The sequence below is a fragment of the Lipotes vexillifer genome, unplaced genomic scaffold, assembly GCF_000442215.2.
Source record: "Lipotes vexillifer unplaced genomic scaffold, Lipotes_vexillifer_v1.1 scaffold1008, whole genome shotgun sequence".
Classification (NCBI taxonomy): Eukaryota; Metazoa; Chordata; class Mammalia; order Artiodactyla; family Lipotidae; genus Lipotes; species Lipotes vexillifer.
The window spans coordinates 2,494,354-2,513,138 of NW_006772616.1; the positions used below are offsets into that span (position 1 = coordinate 2,494,354).

The 18,785-nt window shown below is 41.5% G+C and overlaps 1 protein-coding gene across 2 annotated transcripts in view; it reads right to left on the reverse strand.

Annotated features, from left to right (window-relative positions):
- The window catches only part of FOXP1 (forkhead box P1), a 606,527-nt gene that overhangs the window by 383,554 nt on the left and 204,188 nt on the right, over nucleotides 1-18,785 (reverse strand). For both annotated transcript variants that reach the window (XM_007447659.1, XM_007447657.1), the window contains one exon: nucleotides 119-214. The gene's annotated coding sequence lies outside the window, so the exon portion shown is untranslated. The remainder of the gene's footprint in view (nucleotides 1-118; nucleotides 215-18,785) is intronic.

Below are 18,785 nucleotides of genomic sequence, written 5' to 3' on the forward strand. Positions count from 1 at the left end.
TTGATAATGGGGAATTCCATTATCTTCTGAGGGATTACTATATCCAGTATCGTGTCACCTGCAAAGGTGGATGGCAACTTTTAATCGGTACACAATGTAAGTGCTGTTTGCCACTCACCCTGAACTTTTAACGTGTCTCACAGCCATAAAAAGTCCGGAGGTCACTGGTTGGGGGCATGCATAATGCCACAGGACTGCAACACACAGAGTGACACTGCAAGCAAAAAGAACAGAAGAGGTTAAGAGAAGCGGCAAACTGTGTTGCCTCAAAAGTAACACATTCACGTAAGCCTTAGGTCTTCCTTATTGACACCGTGCTTTTACATTCAATATATAATCATGTATCTGTGTATCTATTTTGTCCTTTCCCTTCTAGAATCAGCATTCCATGTAGCTCATAATTTGAGTTCAGTGTTATAGAATTGTAGCACAAAGATGTTACAGAGTCAAGCAAAACTGCTACTCTTGAAGCCACTGTCATTCACTTAGGAAGTCTGGTTCCTTTAACTTCCAACAGTTCTTATTTTTGAGGATAACTTCTAGGAATTACAATGTTATCTCATTCTGAGAAATATGGGTAAGATGATCCCTGAGTCCCAGTGAAGACTTTCCTTTGGGTTTTGGTCTTCAGTCTCTCTCAGTGCATTCAGTACAAGCGACCGGAGGAAATACACACGCAAACGTATACGCACACGCACACACACATACATCATCACCTTATTAAAAAAAAAAAAGACAAGCTATCTCACCTGCCAGGCAAACACAAAATCTTACTCCCCAAAGGTTACAGTTCTTTTTCCACTGCACTTCAAATGCAGAAGGAGGGGGGCTTCCCTGGTGGCGCAGTGGTTGAGAATCTGCCTGCTAATGCAGGGGACACGGGTTCGAGCCCTGGTCTGGGAAGATCCCACATGCCGCGGAGCAACTGGGCCCGTGAGCCACAACTACTGAGCCTGCACGTCTGGAGCCTGTGCTCCGCAACAAAAGAGGCCCCAACAGTGAGAGGCCCGCGCACCGCGATGAAGAGTGGCCCCCGCTTGCCACAACTAGAGAAAGCCCTCGCACAGAAACGAAGACCCAACACAGCCCAAAATAAATACAGTAATTAATTAATTAAAAAAAAAAATGCAGAAGGAGGCTGTGAAACAGCCCTCTCACGCAAACAGTCAGCCTGTGCATGTGCTCATGTGTGCTAAGGCTATGCGTTTTCACGGCTTAGTTGGGTTATGAGTATTTACCAAATACAATGCCAAGTAAGTTGAAGTTGCTGACAGACAAGTCAGCTCATCCTCAAGCAGTTTCAGCAAGTTTTTGTGAATAGCAGTCAGTAGCAAGGTTTTACATGCCAGGCCTTTTCTGCTTAGATCCTTGAGATGATAATGACACCTGGACAGCCCTGAAGATAACAGAAGGCACCCGCTGTGAGGTAGGGAAATGCAACTACAGGATGAACAAAAAGCACGACCTCTTCCCTGTGTGTGTGTGTGCTGTTCCCTTGCAAAAGTAAACTCAGACAACACTCCATGAATGTACATGTATTCTAATCAGACAGAGAAGTTGAAACCAAAAAGGAGATGTATGAAGTTTTATGATTTGAATAGTCGTGTATCTCTGGAAACTACGTGGGCTGTCTGTCTACTGGGGCTCAGCAGACTGTTAAGTGGTGGTGCTCCCAGTGGGTGCCTTTTCTTGATAGGAGATAAACTCAGGACAGATTGGTCCACACTCTGTTTTCTAGGTATCAGGTATCGATGTGAGTGTGAACTGTTTGTCAAATACATTACGGCCTAAGAATCGTCATTCCTATATGAGTTTAATATGCTGTGTTAGCGTTATTCTCCTTCAGCGAGGCAGCTTAAGAGCACGATAGGAAAGCATCAAAAATATTTTTCCAGGTAATTTCAGTTGGCAAAGTTCAAACTTAATTGGTGACCTAATTAATGAGCAACTGCCACCACAAGAAAGAGGACCCTTGTCATGGACTTCTCAGAGCAGTGAGATAACGAAGTTAATTATATTGTTTCCAATGGATTTACACTGGCTTCCCTTCAGAGTCTACATTTTCCAAACATTCGTTCTGACACCCCATGTGTATGCTCGCTCCTCCTGAAAATCTATCAGCTGTGGGCTCCTCCAGGAAACGTCGGCAGATCACAGCCCTCACATCAGCGCAAAGCAACTGGAAAACTTTTCTACCCTTTATTATCTACTTGTAAAATGTTATAAGCCTGTAAACTAGTTAATTTATGAGCCGTGTTAATAATTTGCCCACACTTGATCGCAGGTTTCGCAAACACGGTTTCCAGGGATGTGGGAGGATAATTTGTAGGTCCGGCATCTCTCCTAAGGGGACACTAACTAATTTGACACAGTAACATGACATTGATGGTGGGACACACTAATGACCACACTCCGGGACGTGGCTGTCAGCCTGTCGTTCCAGTGAAAAGCCAGCTTGCCTTCGCCGCTGCTCGGTACACGATGCTCAACTAATTATTCAGACAGAGACATTAATGAGAGCCCCCGTGTTTATTTTCAACATACTAACCAGCGCTTAGCTTCCATTTGTCGGATATGGTCACTGATTAAAATGTGGCTCATGAATAGTAAATCTGAACTCGAATACAACAAAGGAGTACCCGAGAAAAAATGAGGAACAACTGATTGGAAAACCATCCTTGTCAACTTGTTTTCAGTCTCAAATTTCGTCAAGGACAAAGTGACAGGTAGTAGGAAATGCTGTGAATACCAAGAAAAGTGAAAGGGATATTTTTAATCACCTATGGCCATATACAATCTTGACTCTTGACCAAAAAGCCACAGGATCACCTTAAGGTCAAGAGAAACTTATACCTCAAATAAACTTCACCAACTTTATGGCACTGAATGAAGATTTCTTTTGAAGTTAGTTTTTCCGTGGAATGACCAAAAGGTTTGTTTGCTTTAGTGTGCTTTTTCAATCTTACAGAAGTTTGATCTTTGATGAGACTGTCTCAAATATGATCTTCACAAACATCACTGAATGCAACTGTGTTTTTTCCAAATCTGTTGTAAATCTGTACTACTGAGGGTCTTTTTAGAAATGTTCTTTAATATCCTCCTTATGTCTTGTTTCTAGTCTGCTAAACCTTGCAATCAAGTTCTTTCTACTTTAAATTAAATTTCTATTTTGGTATGATAAATTTTGTCCTTCATTTAATGGTGATTATAATCCTAAAATATTCATATAATCATAATTTAAAATGAATAACTTAAATAAGGTGTGCTTAGATCCATGAGAGGTATTAAAAAATTGAAAATGGTCCTGATGTGGTTCATTGTAAGACGCACACTTTGAATCAAATAACAATGGCAGTATTTCAACAAATGTCCTATCTGCCCTCGTGGGTAAAAATTCCACTCAACACTGCGTACGACTTCTGCTTTTATAGGATAGCAAAATAAATCTGAGCCCACGTAGACCACTTTGGTAATGAAAATGTCACTGAATGCAACATTTCTTAAGTATCTATCTCTAAACTTACTCTGTGATAGATCTGTGACTTTAGAATGCCAAAGTATGGAAATGGCACACAACATGTGGGAAGCAGATTCAGATCACAGGCTAATTTTCAAAATATATTTAAACACGTATACAGATTAACTGTCTCTACCCAGCATTACTGTCTCCAAATGTTCTTTACGTGGGTAACTGTTAAAGACAGGTTCTCAGATTACTGGCATCTTTGTGCCTTTTATGCCTGGGAAGCATGTATCCTCCATAATAACCCAAGAAGATGTGGTCAGTCTGTGGCAGAGACTCACTGAATGCTCATCAGATCTCTCCCTTCTTCCTGGGCGTACACAGCTGGGATGTATTTCCAGTTAGGTGGGTCCTTGCGGCTGAGTTACAGCCAAACAGATGGAAGTTGCTATGTTACTTTCATCCTGACCCAGGAGCCTCGGACCCATCCCTAATGCCCTCTCTCTTCCCTTGGTTGTGAGCCCAGAGGTCCAGGGCAGAGCTCCAAGTCCTACAAGATGGTGGAGTCACTGGGCGGGATAAGCCAAGGTCTCTGGAATACCACATGGAGCAGACCACCACACTTGTTCCCCACCAGCCACCAGACGGAGGTGCCTCACAAGTATACCTGCACTAAGTTAAGCCTCTGAGACTCAGGAATGCTTATTACATTTGCCAGTTTGTATCTCTTACCCGAATACACAGACCTTTCTCATTTCAACCTGGTTCCAAACTTATACTTGAATTTCGGAAACACCACACATAAATTTGCAGATTTGGAAAAATCCCTGAAGATACGTTATAGTTGTGATTGTTTGCTCCTCTAATTAACCTAAGGGTAGAAAGAAGGAAGGGAGCAGGCAGCTAATGTGTTGCCAAAACATGTCAGGTGTATCTTTCCTTACTTTATCTTCACATGGCCCTGTGAGGCGGTCCGATTTCCGTTTTATGGATGACAACACTGAGCCTCTAAGAAGTCAAATACGAGCCAACGCCAGGGAATGTAGATCCAGTGGACATTTTCTTAGTTGACTGCCTCTTGGCTTTTAATACCCAAATTTTGCAGGAAATACTTATTTCTAAGTCAAACGTTTTTGCTTGTTGCTTATAAAAATGTCCATGACATGCTCTAAAATGTAATACAACATTTTCAATTAAAAGCATGAGGAGAAAGTGTCAAGTTACAAGACAATCGGTAGAATGTCAGAAACTTCTGTAGAGGTTCTGAAAAGCCAGCAACAAAGGGGATGTGTCGCAGATGTTCTTGGTGATAAAAAAGGAAAAAAAAAAGCCACATTTCAGAAAAAAAATGCATGTTGAGAGCATATTAATTGTTGAGAAATCAATGTTTTAGACGTTTTTACATTCTTAATGCAATGGTTGTTAACTATATATAAGGCATTTTACTATACTTTGGTCATATTTTAGAACAAGGGTTGGCAACCTTTTCCTGTAAACGGCCAGACAGTGAATATTTTAGATGCTGCAGCTTTTGCAGCTGTTAAGTTCTCTGTGGCAACTATTCCACTCTGCCACTGCAGCAGGAAAGCAACTAAAGGGGATAAACAAACAAATGGGCGCTGTGTTCTGATAAAACTTTATTTACAAAAACAGGCAGTGAGCTGGACTTGGCCCCTGGGCCATAAGTTGCCAACTTTTTTTTTTTTATTTCATCCCTCCCCCCCCCCCCCCCCTTGTATTCCATGGTATGATTGCACCATGGTTTGTTTAACCATTCACCTATTGAAGGACATCTATGCCCCCCGTTGTTTGGAAGTATAATTGACTTATTATATTAGTTTCGGGTGTACAACAATACAGTGATTCGGTATTTTTATATGTTACAAAATGATCACCACCATCATTTGCTACCTTCTGCCTTAGAAAATTGATTGGGGGTTTTACATACTGACACATAACACATTATGATTTCTCATGTGTTAAATCATGGGAAATAGTATCACTGTAACGAAAAGAAAAAGCTGATGGTTTTTCTCAGCCAGCACAATCAAGTCCCTGTCTTAAGGTAACGGAGGCAACAGTCACCTTAAAGTGACCTTATAATAAATACTTCTTTAAAAAATAGTAAAGCAAAATAAATAATGTGTAGATTTAAAATGTCACTGGAGGAGTGAATGCTAGAAGCAAAAAATGACAACCTCTAGAAGTTTCAAAATCAAGTACAAAGGCTCCCCACATTAGAACCAAACAGTTTTCTTGGATTTGGAGGACGTTCTTTATCAACCAATTTCAGAGCGGGAGCTATGTGTCCAAAGATAGAATATGCCAGAAGAAACGCATCAAATATATTCTCCCGTCATTCTCCCAAGAATGTAAAGTTGTTTTAACAAGGTTTTAGTTCACTTTTGTTTGGGCGGGTGGTAAAGCTCACAGACGTAATACAGACAGAGAAATGCTTTTTTAAAAAAAATCTCAGTTCCCCATTAATGTTTTATTACAACAGTGAAATACACAAGATGGTTTGAGACATAAAATGGATAAATTGTATGAATTTGTTTTACCTAAAATGTCAATCCCAACAGAAAAAAAGCACGTCAGTGACAGCCCAGTCTGACAAAGGAATATTTTGTAGCCATTAAAAATAACTCCAGGAATAGGGAAATGCGTACAGATGCTTGTTATGATGTGACATGAAATAAGATAGAAAAATCATAGCTAAAGTACACTCTTAAACATATGCATCAAAAAAAGAAAAAAAAAAGAAAATGGACAGAGAGTTTGCCTTGGAGGAAATGGGATTAGCTGCTATTTTTCTTTACAGTTTTTCTGTAGTTTTGATTCTCTAAAACAAAGCAATTTCTCAAATATCGGTTATAGAATCTGAAAAAGCTATCTGAACTTCCAAAAGAAGAAGACATTCGCTGTACATTTATTGACACTCATTTATTAATGGCTTTTGATTGCCTCTTTCTCAGAACAGGAGTGTCTTGAGAGCAGAGATTCATGTCATCTCTCATTTCCCAAACACGGTGTTATAGCATCTCACGCACTCAATTAACATTCCTCGAAGCAACTGAGGAGTTCACCTTACTTTTAAAAAGTCCTCTAATGAGATTCTATAAATAAATTAAATTTTTATACTTTAAGCCTTCAAAAAAAAACAAAACAACTTTGCTGAAAGCATTTGATCGCTTGTAGATTATAGCTGTAAATCAGTTGCCTGATTCAAAAACTGCACTTTCTCTCCTCTTTCCTTTTTCCATGATGGCGCGCAATCTCTGTCTTTCAATAACTTAAAACAATTCTGAGTCACTGGCTCCTTAAAAACAAAATACACCTGGATCAAGGAAGCTTTTTGCCATTTCACCAACATTTACCCCAATGCACTACCCTGCTTTGAAGTGGGGATGGTGAGCTCCCGACTGACAAGTAACTTCTGAGCAGAAAGAGGAAGGAGACCTCTCATGTCAGCGAGGAAAAAGGTGCTACGCTGTCTCCACATTCACTCTCTCCTGTGGAGGGCTCTTCCCCACCAGCCAAAAAGCACACGACAAAGGCAGTCATCATTCATCACTGTTTTCTTTCTCTCGGTCAATCTCTGTCTCAGACACACGCGCGCACACACACACACACACACGCATGCATACTCACCCTGCACTCACCTCTCACTCCCCGCTTGCATACTTTCAATGGCTCCCCAGTACTCGCAGGGGAAGAGATCAAAACCTGCACTTGGCCCTTAAAAGGCCACTGGAGATCTCTCCAGCCTCCAGCTCAACTACACGTCTCCACTGGCCCTGCTCAGCTTCTCACTGTGCCTCTGTAACTGAGCTAAAAGGATAGAGGAAGGAAGACTGAGGACTAGATGAAGATTCCAGCTTCCTTCTTGAGAACCACCGTAGTCAAGAAGACAGCAGGGAAGAAACACCTTTTTTCAAAGAAAAAAAAAATAGGCATCGCCAACACTTTATTAATAAGTTTTCCTCCACTTAATGTACCACGAAAAATATCCCATGGTATCTTCTGGATAGAAATAAACTGAGATGCGTACACAAAAAACTTAAGCCTTAAAAGCAACTTCAGTTTTCTCCTTAACACATAACCATTTGCCCAAGGGTTGTCTGCAAGCCCACAACAACGACAAGTGGGAGAGATTTTGTGGTTCTCACCACCGGGAAACTCTTTTCTCCAAACTTGTCAACTCCAGGAGGAAAAGAGAAAGGGAGAGCCAACTGCAGAACACAGCGAGGTCTCACCATGGGAAAGCCAATCTGTGTGTAGTCACACTCGCACTCGGGGTAGACTATTCCGTCTTACAGTGGAACAAATGCAAGCCACAGCTGGCTCATCAACAAATCACCCTGCCTAACCCCAGAGGAAGATGGGCTTTCAGTTGGGAATGAAATGAAAGACATCTTCCTCATGACATGCAAAAATCAAGGCCCTCTGAGGACTATCGCTCTTCTGATCTCTGGGGGAACAAGGGTGTTTACCGATGAGCAGCCAGTAAAAAGAGGAGGTGCTATGCTTCATTGTGATCAAACCTCAGTGGCCCAAACCAAAGTAACATATCGTTTGGGCCTCTATCACATGATAACTAGTGCCATTTCATTTTCCTCTTCCTGGGCACACAGGACGATTACGTTGCCCTATTTTCCTGACTCTTAGTTTGGGACCATGTGTCTGATTTCTGGTCCATGGGATGGGAGCAGAAGCAAGGTGCCCCACTTCCAAGCCTGACCAAAGAATCAACTGTGCTCCCCGTTCTTCATCCCCCGAGACCGTGGAGACCACAAGTTCTCGTGGCAAATACAGGATGGAGAAGGTTCCATGGGCACATACAGACATGAAGGGAGCAAGACATACACCTTTATTATGTTAAGCTACCAAAATTTGCAGGTTGTTGGTCACAGCAGCTAGCACAACACATCCTGACTAATATACTTCACACCTTATTACAGTCTTCATTAGGATTTCCTTGAATACATACTTATTTTTGGCTTAGTCTCCACCATGGGACCATGTCTTGATATTCTGTGTATGCCCTTTTAGAAAAGACCTGCCACCATGTCTTCCAATAAACGGTTGTTGATAGAGAGACAAATGACTAATCAATTAAGAGGGAAAGCATTCACGCGACAGTTAACTTTTTCAGCAATTACCCCAGGCCATATATGACAAATGAGGACTCTGTTCTCATGAGGCCCGCAGGAAACAACAATACAAGCAAGTGGGAAAGATGAACACACAGACTTGACCTAAGCACGACAGGTCAGAAAAGGCTGCATGCTAGAAATGGTCCGGAAGCCTAAGACATTAAAAAGATGAGCAGAACTTAGCCAGGGAGGCGGGGCTGGGTGGAGGGTGAAGAGAGCAATTCTATGATTCTCTTGGTCAAAACAGACAAACACAAACACCGGGCCTGACAATAATCCATCTTCTGTCTTCTACAGTGACTTTAAAAATATAACGTGGGAGTATCAGCACTTCCAAACCAAAAATGAGGCCAAATACACTGAGTAATACAGAAACAAAAGAACGCCATTACCCTCTGCTAAGTGTCTCAACGGTGTAACTTAAGACAAAACACTTGTTTTTCTTCCACCGACAGGGAGAAAAGAGTGGGTTAGTCACACGAAAATTCCTTTTCTAAATTCTCTTAGAAAATAATAGCAGGAGAAACGAGGCAGTTCACAGACCTCACCACTATTCCTTCTTAAATATTCATCCGTCTCCTCCTTTCTATAAATAGCAGAATGATCCCTCAAAAATACCCACAAAAAACAAAAACAAAGTGGGTTTTGTTTATTCTTTAAATCCATAAACTCATGAGGATAGAGCACTTAGAATAGGGTCGAGAGACCCAGCTTCTCATCAGCACTGCGCTGTAGCTTTTAACTGGGTCCCCTCATCTGCAGACTGAGAACAGTGAGTTTGGAGAACTGAAAAGTCCTTTCCCGCACTAGTATCTCATAAAGGGGTTTTCAAACTCACATGCTCATCACAATCACCTGGAAGGCTCATTAAAACAGGACTGCTGGGCCCTAACCCCAGAGTTTCTGATTCAGTAAGGCTGCGGTAAGGCCAGAAAATTTACATTTCTGTCTCCAGGTGATGATGGTGCTGCAGCTGCTTGGAGGACTGTGCCCCGAAGTCCTCTGCTTCCAACCTGCCTGTCCGTGCACATCTGGACGCCCAGGTGGAAGACGGTCTTCTCCTAACCAGGACCAGCCGAGTCTGTATCGGGTGGGGACTCTTTCCGGGTTCCTTGCTCAACCTCTAGGGACCCAGACCTTAGCCTCTCTCCCAAGGAAGCCTACTCTCAGGAAAATACCTGAAGCTCTGCAATCCTGTCCCCAGCAGCCGACCACGTGGTTTGTTCTGACCTCTGAATCAGAAGTGGCTGCCTTCGAGGGCTTTGCATCAGTATCAAAAGAAGACCCAGCCCTTTGCCATGTCATGTAGGGCCCAACTTCCAGCTCCAACCTCTCCCATACCATCCTCACCCACCCACCCTTATTCCTGCTAATGACCTTCTATTCCCACACCATACTCTTACTAACTCTGAGGCTTAGGCTTCATCATTCTCTCTGCCTAGAAAGTTCTTCCTACAGCTCTTTGTATATGGAGATCATTTTTAACCTTTAGACCTTAAATCAAAAACCATCTCGATTCTGAAAACTCCTAGTCCTAAAACTAGGTAAAAAAAAACCCCAAAACAAAAAACCATCTCTTCCATACTGCCTTCCCTGATCAGACCATCAAAGTGACCCTCTCAAGGTATGGGCCGTACACCGTTTCCTTCATGTATTTTTATTCTATGTAACTACATTGCTCCTTCATTCCATTATTGACTCTCTCTGCCTCCCTCTACTCAAAGGCAAAGTCTGTGAGAGCAAGGGTCTGTTGCGCTGCCTTCCCCTCTCTGCAACCCTCACACAAAGCACAATGACTGTCATACGGCAGACAAGAGATATTTGTCGCACGCAGGAATGACTACATTAATTATCGTATTCTGTCTTTTAATTTAAAAAAAAAAAAACCCAAGGAAAAGCCAATAACTATGAGCTATAATATCACAAGTTCCAGAGCCCAGAGTGATGTGTAACGGCACGTGATAAGACTAAAGTTACAGGAACGAAGCTTCTGTGCCACAATTTCAGGCTTGAGAAACTGAAGTGGGTGCAGGGCTGGGGAGATCCTTGGCCGTACATCTCAAAGCACCCCCAAGAGGCCTGCCCTGTCCTCTACAAGCCATCCCATATCATTTCTGCAAGGCTGGGCCCATAACCCCTAGACATCTTGAACTTCTTTCTAATGTCACCCCATTCCTCCTGCCAGGTGCAAAGGGAAAGGAAGTTCTTTGCAAGCTGAGCTCCTCTACCCTGGTCGACTCTGAAAAACCACTTGTAAGTGGTATATGTTAACCACAGTTCGTAATTTTGTCACAGGTGTTTGACTAAAAAGGGGACAAAGCCTTTTAAGATAGTCTGCCTCTATTATGTCATTGTGTATATTCCGCGCCCCACCTACAAGCTAACACAGTCCTTTTGTTCTATGCCATGGCAACCAAGAGAGGTAATGCTGCATAATTTTGCTAGGGGCATCCTACAGGCTCAAAAATGTGCACGCCTTGGAGGGGGTGGTGGTGGGATGAATTGGGAGGTTGGGATTGACATGTATACACTAATATGTACAAAACAGATAACTAATAAGAACCTGCCGTATAAAAAAATAAAATTCAAAAATTCCAAAACAAAGTTCGCGCCTTTACCAAAAAAAAAAAAAAAAGTTAAAGTAGAATTTTAACACAACTTGTCATAACAGCTGACACCCATACACTGAGGAGGAAATCAAATGATGTGAGTTGTACCTGGCAGTTCAACAGACTACAGGATAAATACTTTTCACAAGGCAGCCAAACCATCGGTGAGAAGTTTTCTATAATTATTTTTTAAAAATCGTTAACATCCCTTAAGCTTTTTACCAGCCTGGTGTGGTGAAATCAGTGCCAATTCTGGATTGGACACTAATTTACTTATTGTGCAGACTTACAAAAGTCATTGTCTGAAACACACTGTACGGAGAAGGCTTAACGAATTCAATTATTCCAAAGGTTCCTTCCAGTCCAGACTCTTTGAATCCATGACGTAGTTTCTGGATTTCCACCTTAGGTGGACAGACACAAGGAAAAGGGCCAGCTCACCTCTGCCCCCCACCCACCCCCGCCCCATTATAAAACAAATACTGTGAGAACGGCCAGCCTTTATCACAAGCTAAGGTGTGGCGTGGCTATACTCAGGTTCCTTGTATCTGTTCAAATAAAGTTATGTTTCCAGGTACTGCGGGAGGGTGAGTTGATGTAGTAATTACCTGTTACTCTTGACAAGTAAGGTAATTAATGTAGCAAAATACCACTGCAATGTGTGTAAATTTAGACCACCATAATTAAAGCACCCGTCTGTTCAACAAAATGTTCAATTAAGAAAAAATACTGACGGTGCACATTTTTGGAAATTAGAAAACGTATGGAATGAACGAATGCCCCTTAGTTGACATCCATTTCTAGAATGCTTTCACAGCAGGGAGCACGCATAAAGGGTTATAACGGAGTAACTTCCACTAAAACACAGAATATTTTTGTACGTATACTATTAAGACAAGAGTCTCTTGTGGAAGTATGTTACTGAGCATTCTCATTCTATGTCACGTATGCAAGTCAGAAAATGAACTTCAGGAGGATCTGAACCCCCAAACGATAGCAAGTAGCAAAAAGCTGAAAAGTTATTATTGTGCAACAACCCAAGGAACGGGGCTGCCCTCAAGTATCATAACCTGACAGTACGATTACCTACTTGCCAATATTAAAGAGCCAGAGATACTAAACACACCCTGGGCAAATAAAACAGCTGCCAACTTCCTGGCACTCCTTGAACAGAGAGACAATGGTATCAAAGTTTGCTTCATTACCTTTTACTCTGGTTTCTTCCTGTGTCTACCAGTCATTTTTTTTCTTTTATTGAAGCAGACTTGATTTACAATGTTGTGTTCATTTCTGGTGTACAGCAAAGCGATTCAGCTATATATATTTACATAGATTACACACACACTTTTTCAAGTTCTTTCCCACTATGGTTTATTACAGGATGTTGAATGTAGTTCCCTGTGCTGTACAGCAGGACCTTGCTGTACCACAGGACCTTGTTTACTTGTTTTGCATACAGTAGTTTGTATCTGCTCTTCCCAAACTCCTAATTTATCTCTCCCGTCCCACCCACCCCCTTTCCCATTCGGTTTGTTTTCCATGTCTGCGAGTCTGTTTCAGTTTCACACCCAAAGGTTGACATGTTGAACAAGAAGGCTACCAGGTCCTTCACTTGGAGGAAAGCTGATGTCCTTGCTAATCTGCTTGAGAACATCTCTAGCCACATAAAGAGTCAAATGCCCAAAGAAATTAAACCAGAACTGCCATAAGACAGAGACAAAAAGAAGTCATCAGTTACCAGGTCAGGAGAAAAGTAGTTACCTCTAAATTTGATCATAGAAAAAAAAAAAAAAAAAAAAAAAAAACACACAAATTAAACCAGAACTGCCATAAGACAGAGACAAAAAGAAGTCATCAGTTACCAGGTCAGGAGAAAAGTAGTTACCTCTAAATTTGATCATAGAAAAAAAAAAAAAAAAAAAAAAAAAGCTCACTGATATCTACATGGAGAAGTGGGAAATGAGTCAGGGGTTCTTTTTGAGAAGGAAATCCCAGGGGTTTTTCTCTTAATACTTGCACTCAGATAAATTCAGAGGAAGACACAACAAGTTGGCCTAAGTAAAGAAACAGCTAGAATCCAGACAGACTAAACAGTGTGATATGGGAAAGAAACACTATATGATTTCAGTGTCACTTAATGATATACACACTTGCTTTTGGTCTTGTTTTCACATTTTTGTATAGTATATCTTACCTTGGGAGATAGAAAAATCTAGAGAGAAGTAACTAAAAGGCACATTCAAGTGACTTCACAGTTTATCATATTAAATTAAGCCCTAAATGTTCTATATCTGAGAACTTGGATGTATCCCCAAGTAAAGAAGAAAAAGTACAAGGAGACATTCTAGAGCTAAACATGATGAGGAAATGAAACGGTTTCTCCAACTAAAATACTCTGATTTCACACTTGGAAATAATAACCATGATCTTAAAAGGACGAGGATGAAGAAATCACTTGCTCTAGCTGTTGACAAAAATAAGGCTAGAAGATCGCAGCAGGGAAGAGGGTTTTGTAAAAGTATCCTTAGAACTTACATTACCTGGCGGGAACTGGAGTATTAACTTCTAAAATGAACTTTTTTTTTTAGAGCGGAGGGGGTGAGGGGATGAGTGAAATAGGTGAGGGAGATTATGAGGTACAAACTTCCAGTTACAAAATTAATGAGTCACAGGGATGAAATGTACAGCATGGGGAATATAGTCAATAATAATGTAATATCTTTGTATGTTGACAGATGGTAACTAGACTTATCGTGGTGATCATTGTGAAATGTACAGAATTATCCAACACTATGTTATGCACCAGGAACTAACATAGTGTTGTCAGTCAATTACACCTCAAAAACGAATAAACATAGGAAAAAAGAACAGGTCTGTGGACACCAGAGGTGGGGGAGGGGGTCTAGGTGGGGAGAGGGGGAATTGGATGAAGGTGGTCAAAAGGTACAAACTTCCAGTTGTAAAATAAGTAAGCACTAGGGATGTAATATACAACATGATTAATATAATTAACACTGCTGTTAGATATGAAAGCTGCTAAGAGACTAACTCCAAAGAGTTCTCATCACTACGCATAAATTTCTTTTCTTTTTCTTTTTTTTTTTGGTATCTCTGCGAGATGATGGAGGTTCACTAAACTTACTGTGGTAATTATTTCATGATGTGTGTAAGTCAAATCATTATGCTGTACACCTTAAACTTAGCATTGTGTGTCAACTATATCTCAACAAACCCGGAAGAAAAAAAAGAAAAGAAATTATTTGTAAAAAAGTCTCATAGTTAGAAAGGATGCTAAATCTAATTATGGTAGGGACGGGGGGGACTGAGGATCTGTTGCAAGATTCATGGAATGCAAACTAAAATGTCTGTTTCTCCAATGCTGAATGAACCACCCAGGGAAGACAGGGCAGTCAATACTGTCCTTATTCACTGGGTGAATTTATGGAAGATGAAACCTCCAAAAGCAATTATTTCAAAGATTACATTGGATGGCATCTGATGGGCTACGTAATATTATAAAATATCACAAAACCATTTCACATCGATTCTATCACTGCATCCTCACAAACCATTGAGATAATAAGATTAATTCCATCTTACAGACAAGTAAAGTAAGGCCCAGAAGCAGCAAACTGGTATGGCTGAGTTCCCAAAAGCTACTGTACTGGAACAATTTGTTCTCCTTGGAATGGGATAAATGTATTCCTTGGCACTACTGAATCAATTCATAGACAGTATTTGCAAAATATGTCGCCTTAGTACTTAAGAGCTGTGACTTGCATCTTAAAATGTGTACCTTAAAATTACCAGAAATACTGGTTAGTATGTTCCAAAGCAAATGGTAATGTAAGTTATCAGTATAAGTTTGCCCAACACAAGTTGGGAAAAAGTTCTGATTCCAAATTTTGTAAGTTGGCCATTTAGTTAAAAAAAAAAAAAATCAAAAAGAAACCAACCTGGAACTGGAACTTGTGATCGTATGAACCCAAAACAGCTTAAGTAGTCAGTTATGTCTAGAATTTGCTTTACCTCAAAAGAGGGCTCAAGGAAAACCACACCACCATCTTCAACTTCCAACTTTATATAAATGAGTTCTTGACTTCACTTTCTTAAATTTATTTTTATTTTATTTATTTTTGGTTGCATTGGGTCTTTGTTGCTGCATGTGGGCTTTCTCTAGGTGGGGCGAGCGGGGGCTACTCTTCATCGTGGTGCGTGGGCTTCTCACTGCGGTGGCTTCTCTTTGTTGGGGAGCACGGGCTCGTTGTGGCACGCGGGCTTCAGGAGTTGTGGCGCGTGGGCTCAGTAGTTGTGGTGCGTGGGCTCTAGAGCGCAGGCTCAGTAGTTGTGGCGCACGGGCTTAGCTGCTCTGCGGCATGTGGGATCTTCCTGGACCTGGGCTCGAACCCGTGTCCCCTGCGTTGGCAGGTGGATTCTTAACCACTGTGCCACCAGGGAAGCCCCTTGACTTCACTTTCTTTTAAGCTTTTCCTCTTGACTCTTCAATGGCATCGTGCTATGGTCCTCTGGGATCTTCCGGACCTGGGCTCGAACCCGTGTCCCCTGCGTTGGCAGGTGGATTCTTAACCACTGTGCCACCAGGGAAGCCCCTTGACTTCACTTTCTTTTAAGCTTTTCCTCTTGACTCTTCAATGGCATCGTGCTATGGTCCTCTTTCATCTCCCAGACAGCATCTGAGAATCATGGGGCTGGAGGATGACTTTTCCACGTCACATACATCCTCCAGACGTAGAAGCTGATGCAAGAAATTGAAAAAAGGTGACAGGTAGCAAAAGAAGGGAGGACAGAGGAGTATCTAACGATACCTGCCATATGTATTCACCTTTTACCTATAGAAACTTGAAACTGAGCGACATGCAGAAAAGATTCTTCATCCGTCTTCATTCTCAAAATTAATAAAAACCGGAGGAAAAAACTAAATGGTGAATGGGTAAAGCAGGAACGTCGGAACTGATGATAAGGTGTTAAAATGTGTGAGTCAACGTTTCCTGGGTTTGTTAAAGCAACTTTAACAGACTTCAGGGGGCCACAGTCACTGATGTGAGGGTACCCAAATTCTGATCTCATATGGGCTGCACGCACTGCCTTTTTACGTAAGAGAAAATAATTTTAAATCAGACACAGCAAAAACGTAGAAAGGTGAGACGGCCAGTGACTCCTAGATTGAAGTATATTCTACTACTTAACGTCAGCCTAGGCAGCCAGCAGCAGCAGAATAATCAGAACTACTTTTATCTAATTAGGTAAACAAATATCACAGAGAGGAAATATTTTTTACTTCCTATGCGCTGTGCTCAGAACTGTTTTTGCACAAGCCCATGCAACCCCTAAGCATCTGATGAACTAGAATATTTTCAATTCCAGAAGTGAGGGAGGGGATTTTTCACCTGCATCTCCAAATGGGAAAATTGAGGCTTAAAAAGATGAAATAACTTTCCCAAGGTCACACAAAGTTACTAAGTAGCTTAGCCAGAATGTGAAACCAGATCTCTCTTCCCAGCTTGGGTAATTACTTGACAATTACACTACCACACTTAAGAACCTATCAGCTAACACTTCTGGTATAAGGTTTCCTGGTTCATGTAGATCCTGGAAAGTAAAGCAACTTGAAAAAAACAACTTTATTTGAAGAAGTCTGCTTTGAAATCAAAATCATTTTTTTGCTGGTAACATGAAGACTGATTATTTTTCAGGTTACAGTAGTAATAATTATTATCCTATGAATGCTATATAGAAATGCTTCCCCAGAATTTGGTGGACTTACCTATCACAGTGTAAAGCAAAATATTCCACTACTGTTGCCATCTAAAGTCTCACACCCTCCAGACATTTACCTCGAGTTATGAGATGAAGCCACGCTGGGGCTAGCTTTCTAACACAGAATTCTGTCAAGAAAGAACTCAAGGATTCCTGTCCAAACCATATGTAAAAGAGAATCAATACAGCCCAAGAAAATCAAAAGCCTGTATTTGAGGTTTATCACCGAATGAGCCACCACAAAGCGACAGAAAGTAGTTGGATAAGGAGACACTATCCTGGGTCACCAATTTCCCTTGTTCCTTTTGCCAAGCGAGAGGAAATACTAACATCAGAAACTTCTGGAATAGAACGATGTGACACACAAACACCAAAGAAGCTACTGCTGGGAGATGAACGGGTAATACTACATGATACTACGTGACACTATCAGCGAGACGAGAGAGGGTAATGGATTCGTTGGCAAAACATTCACATTCTTACCAACTTCTGGTCTAATAAGTTCTTTTCTTCTTTCAGATAGCTGCTCCCTTAACAAAAAAGCCATTCTTTCACCCCCGTCCTCCCCCATCACTAATCTTGGCTGTTTCTAGCTATGATGTTGAACCCTCTCCCTTTCTCTGCCTCTTGCCTCACTCCTGGGCTATCTGTATCTTCATCTTGATGTTATCTGGGTGATGACAAGAAGAACGACTGGGTAGAACCAAGAGACAAGGCATTATTTCCTGATGTTCTGGACTTAAACCACTACAATGATTTGGGGTGGTACAGACATGACAACAAATTACACTGAACTGCATCCTTAGCTGTGTTCTTTCAAATTCCAGCGCAACCCTTCTAATTATGTCAAGGTCAAAGCCTCATTTGGGTGCTGGTCTGACACCTCACACATGCTGAGGCCCACTTTTAAAAAGAGAGAGAACACCTCCAGCTCAATACCTTAAGAAGTAGGCAACAGTCTACAGTGAGTTTTGTTTTTTTTTTTTAAATAAATTTATTTATTTATTTTGGGCTGTGTTGGGTCTTCGTTTCTGTGCGAGGGCTTTCTCCAGTTGTGGCGAGTGGGGGCCACTCTTCATAGCGGTGCGCGGGCCTCTCACTGTCACGGCCTCTCCCGTTGTGGAGCACAGGCTCCAGACGCGCAGGCTCAGTAGTTGTGGCTCACGGGCTTAGTTGCTTCGCGGCATGTGGGATCCTCCCAGACCAGGGCTCGAACCCGCGTCCCCTGCATTAGCAGGCAGATTCTCAACCACTGCGCCACCAGGGAAGCCCCTACAGTGAGTTTTTATCATGGGTCAGCAAATGACGGTCCGTGGGCAAACCTGGCCTGCGGCTGCTGATTTTTGTAAAGCCCATGAGATAAGAAGAGATTTTCTATTTTTGACGGGTTTTGGGGGAAGAAAATCAAAAGAAAAGTGGTATTTCATGAAATGAAAATCAAATTTCCACATCCATAAATAAAGTTTTATTTGAACACAGCCATGCCCGCTCATTTATGTTTTGCTTCCTCCTGATGTGGCGTTACAATGGAGGTGAGTAGCTGCAAAAGGACCATAAAGGCCTGTGAAGCTGAAAATATTTACTACCTGGTCCCTTACCAAAAAGTTTGCCAACTCCTGTGTATACCATCATTCTGCCTTCAAAATATTTATTTTAGGTTACCATCGAGCTCCGGTAACCGATACTACTTTTTCTTTAAAGGGATAATGTAAAATCTCCTTTTTAAACAGACTCAGTTGTATTCCAGCAAATGAAGGAACTTGAAGGGAAAGAGAAGCT